General features: G+C 48.1%; 1 long non-coding RNA gene across 1 annotated transcript; it reads left to right on the forward strand.

Annotated features, from left to right (window-relative positions):
- Window positions 1-365: 365 nt before the first annotated feature.
- Window positions 366-3,241, forward strand: LOC139362072 (uncharacterized). Its single transcript, XR_011620377.1, has 3 exons — window positions 366-488; window positions 2,667-2,762; window positions 2,968-3,241. It is a non-coding gene; the product is annotated as an uncharacterized lncRNA (long non-coding RNA).
- The last annotated feature ends 1,510 nt before the right edge of the window (window positions 3,242-4,751 follow it).

The raw sequence follows: 4,751 nt of genomic DNA on the forward strand, positions 1-4,751 counted from the left end.
TGCAGCATCTTTCAAGAACTGAAAACAATTTAACAACGTTATCACAAACGTGGACATTTATTTCATCAAATATGAGAGGTGACTTCCACCATTGGGGCAAACGGACCTGGAAATGCCGAGATGTCCCAGGAAGTCTGGAGCTGATGGAGCCCGCTTCCATCTCACCAAGACCTTAAATACAATACACAGTCCCCGCTGCAAATCCATTCCCATCCGTGCTTTGAGACGGAAGGAGGGAAATTGCAACTATTTACAGCAACCGCCATCTGAGCAAGGACTGAGTCATGCAGTACCTCGGGAAAGCTAGGTTGGAAACCCTTGTCAACATGCAGTCAAGTCTATGGTTAGAACTGGCCAGAGTGCGCCCTGCATCTGCGGGAGGGTCCCGGGGCCGTCTCGAATTTGTTTTTTTTTGTTTGTTTGTTTGTTTGTTTGTTTGTCTGTTGTTTTTTTTAGCCCTCTCTCTAAGGGCTAAGGATTCCATCGAGGTAAGGAATGGGCGGGAATGAGTCCTCAGCTGGCGCGCCGGGGGAGCGCGGCTGGGAGCAGCGGGGCCACAGCTCGGCGGTGTGGATCCTCCCCCTGCCCGCCCAGAGCCGACCCGGGGCTGGAAGTCCGGGGCAGCCTGCGAGGCTGCAGTGTGGCACGCACCAGCTCCCGGCGGCGTCCTCTCCCCCGCCGCGCGCAGTAATGGATCTCTGCGTCCTAAAAGAGGAAGATAATGCCGGGGTTAGCTTATAAATAGATGGTTGCATGCTCTCCCTGCGAAGCATTGATTGAGGCCGCTAAGCTGACTATTGATCTAATTTTAACTTACATGTTCGCACGCACCCTTCCCGCCTCCCTGTCGCGGCTCGGCGGAGCGCGGGGCACGCTGTCTCTCGCGGCCGCCAGAGGGCGGGCCACTAGTCCTCCCGCCACCCTGCCCGTCTGGCCTCTCTGTTTACGCAGACGTACAATGCTGGCCTTTATTGGGTTTGAAAAAATAGGAGTTTGATTTTCCTGCACCGGGATGACCTCATCATTCATGAAAGTCGGAGGAAAGCGGGGAATCGGATGACAGGCAGCCGGGAAGATAAAGCTTGCATTTCACCTCCGCCTACTTCACCACCTACACAGAGCACTCGGGATGTGCTCCTCATTTTAAAACCACCTTGCTGAAGCGGGGAAGTGGGGGAGGGCACTAGGAGTGGAATGTTAAATTCTTCTTGGTACTCTGGCACTCGGTGTGCAGCGGCTTCTGTTTAGAAGGTTAATGTCACCTACTCTCTGCCTACAGAGCCTCTTGTAAGGGCGCTCTCCTGAACTGTCACTAAATGCCAGTGCAACAATTTTATTGTTGACTTGACTAACATATTACTAATTATTTCTAGGCAGAATTCATCTTGCCAAAGTTTAAGCAATGGTCATCAGCAATTTTATACTGCTGGCTTGTAAATTTCGAATCCGCTTATGGCTTCAAATGAGTAAGGTAGAGAATTAGAATCTATCATAGTTTTGCTTGCCGCCTTTTGGGACCACAGCACATCAGGATGGGGGTATAGGGTAAAGTAAATGAGACGGAAAGGGAGACAGAAGACAAAGAAAGATGCCTCCCCTGAAATTCCCCAGCCCTAGAACTCAGCACGTGAACAAACTTTCCTCTGGGATTGAGTGAAACCTATTAATAGGAGTCAATGTTTATCAGACACTTGCTGTGTCCCAGACATTGTACTAACTGTTTTATATTTGTTACTTCATTAAATTCTGAAGACAACCTATCAGTTAGATTCTATTATTATCCATATTTTAGAGTTGAAAAAAACTGAGGCTAGCTGCACAAAGTCGATTAGCTAGACAGGGACTGAACCAAGATTCAAACCTCTGTAGGGGCTGACCCAGAGCCTTGCTTCACATCACCATGTCGAGTGTCTTGACGACATGCCTACCCTTGGCAAAGTCTTAAACTCTCTGCATCTCTAAGCAAAGGCGGGTGCATGTGAAGAGAGATGGCCACTTTCAAATAAGGCCTATCTAGGCCAAAATGGAAAAGCTCTTCATAGGGAGAGCTCTTGCAAAAGTGAAAAACTGACAAAAAAAAATGATCATCTGCAGTGTTGCTCCTGATAATAGCTTATAGGATGGAAATAAAGTAACCAGAAGAAAGAAACTTTTATTAAGGGGCCCCCACCTGTCTATTCACACCACAAAGATTTGTGTGCAGTGAACTGGCCATTGTGGTGGTCACTTAAGTCTTGTGATGAGGAAGACGGAAGTGCTCTATCCCCTCATGGAACCTCGTGAGAGAAAGGGGTTATAACTAAGTGAACAATCAAACACATAATTATAATTTGTGATGATTACAAAGGGCCCCGGTATACTTGGGAGGAGGGAGTCAAGAAAGCCTGTCTGAGGAAATGCCATTTACACGGAGAGACACAACGTGGATAAGGGTTAGCCGGATCCAGGATGGGCCTGAGCATAATATGGAGGGATATGAGGAAGCCTTGAGGAGAAACTGGTGTTGGGGAATGAGTGGGAGAGGAGGCTGGAGAGTTCATGTGGTATCTGATAAACCAGAGTAAAGATCTGCAACATCATCTTAAGTACAATGGGGATACCCCCTTAACTCTCCCAGTTTCTGGCTTGAGGCACTGGATTGAATGAGGCATCATTTACTAATCCAGATGACATGAAAAGAGGAGCAAGTTGGGGAACCCTTGGTTTGGGCCTTTCCTATTTGAAGAGTGAACGCTGCTGACCACAGAAAAGAGACTTCAAAAGTAAGCTTTGAGTGACTTATTGATACGGACAGGAGACAGGGAAATCCTGGATAGAAGAGGGTGGTTCCCCAGCAAAGACCCCACCCTCAAGCCTGGATACCCGCAGCCCTAAATGAGGACAGGCATTCTTGTTTTTGTTCCCAAAAAGTTGCCTTTTGGCCCACCACACCCCCTAACCTGTACCCATATAAACCCAAAACCCCAGGCTTCAGAGGCAGACTAGGAGACGAGGAGACACACAGATGAACGGCGGAATGGCGCAGCAGAGAAAGAGAGAAGAGAAGGAGCAGCTGAAGGCTGAGAGGAGATTGGCTGGGGAAAGTCGGAGAGGAGTTTGGCAACTGGACGGCCAAACTCCAGGGCAAGATCATCTTCCCACTCCCTCGCCGCTTTCAGCTCCCCATCCATCCTGCTGAGAGCCACCTCTACCACTCAATAAAACCCCTGCATTCATCCTTCCAGTCTGTGTGTGATCCAATTCTTTTGGGATGACCGGGTACCAAGGGGCCAATGAACTTGTTAACACTTAAACCACCTGTGGATGGCAGAGCTAAAAGAGCATTGTAACCCTGGGGTCACAGGTAGCCACCCCTAGACGCTGCTGTGGGGTCGGAGCTCAAAAGTGCTCGCCCCAATTCCTGCACCTGCCTGTCTGCATGCTCCCCCTCCTCTAAGGGGCTTGAGCTCGTGGAGGTCGAACAGAGAGTTGTACCCCTTGTCACACACCCTGCAACGGGGGCCAGAGAACTCTCCCATTTCATTATCATTTTTTTGTTGAAGTGACCTGTTTATCATCCTTGTTATCATTGCCCCCACTGTCAAGAAGGTCAGCTTTAGTACTGCTATGTGTGAAGTGGAAGAAGAAAACAAGAAAGCTGTGGTATGTGTACTTGCTTTTTGATATGGTTTGGATCTATGTCCTCACCCAAATCTCATGTTCAATTGTAATCCCCAGTATTGGAAATGGGGCCTGGTAGGAGGTGATGGGATCATGGGGACAGAGTTCTCATGAATGGTTTAGCACCAGCCCCCTGGCGCTGTTCTCCAGATCCTGAGTGAGTGAGTTATTGTGAGATCTGGTTGTTTAAAAATGTGTAGCACCTCCTCCCGACACTTGGTCCTGCTCCTACCATGTAAGATGCCTGCTCCGGCTTTGCTGTCTACCATGAGTAGAAGCTTCCTGAGGCCTCCCCAGAAGCAGGTGCAGCACCATGCTTCCTGTACAGCCTGTGGAACCGTGAACCAATTAAATCTCTTTTCTTTATAAATTACCCAGTTTCAGGTATTTCTCTATAGTAGTGTGAGAAAGGACTCATATATTTTTGTTACAAAACCTGGAGTCTGTGGCCGCCAAACTGAAAAAAACAACAAGCAGCAACTCTTTATTTGTATATCACTTGCGGGACCAGTAAGGGCATTGTGGTTTATAGCCATACATATGAGGAGAATCACAGAGAATTATAATTGGAAAGGATCTCATTACACTCATTAGGAAACCAAAGACCCAGAGATGAAGTGATTTGTCCAGGGTCACACAGCAAGCATGTAAGTGAACAAAAGCGGGGGTCAGCAGACAGGTCTCCGGTTCTTTCTTATGCTACCCTGCCTCTCAAGGGTTAAGACTTTCTCTTTTAGACACATATGCCTTATTCATAAGGAGAGGCTGCCAGGCTCTTATTAAACCGGGGAATACACTTTCATTCAAACTCTGAGAAATGCAAGTGTCTAGACAATACATTCTCCCCACCATTCTGCAATTCTCCAGGACAAGAACCCCAACTTCCCTTAGCATAGCTTGGCATTTGGCTAGACCTGAAGTCATCCAGCTTCTGGCAACAGACCATTCTCCAGGCAGTGGGTATGGACAGATTGTTTTCTTCCTCAGCTCCAGTAGGATGTGCTCTTGCCTGTGGGAGCCTGCCAATAATAAACGAAGAGTCGATCACCTGCTATGCATCAGACCCTTTACCTACTGAGCTCTCCTAAGTT

The sequence above is a fragment of the Macaca nemestrina genome, chromosome 2 (genome assembly GCF_043159975.1).
Source record: "Macaca nemestrina isolate mMacNem1 chromosome 2, mMacNem.hap1, whole genome shotgun sequence".
Taxonomy (NCBI): domain Eukaryota; kingdom Metazoa; phylum Chordata; class Mammalia; order Primates; family Cercopithecidae; genus Macaca; species Macaca nemestrina.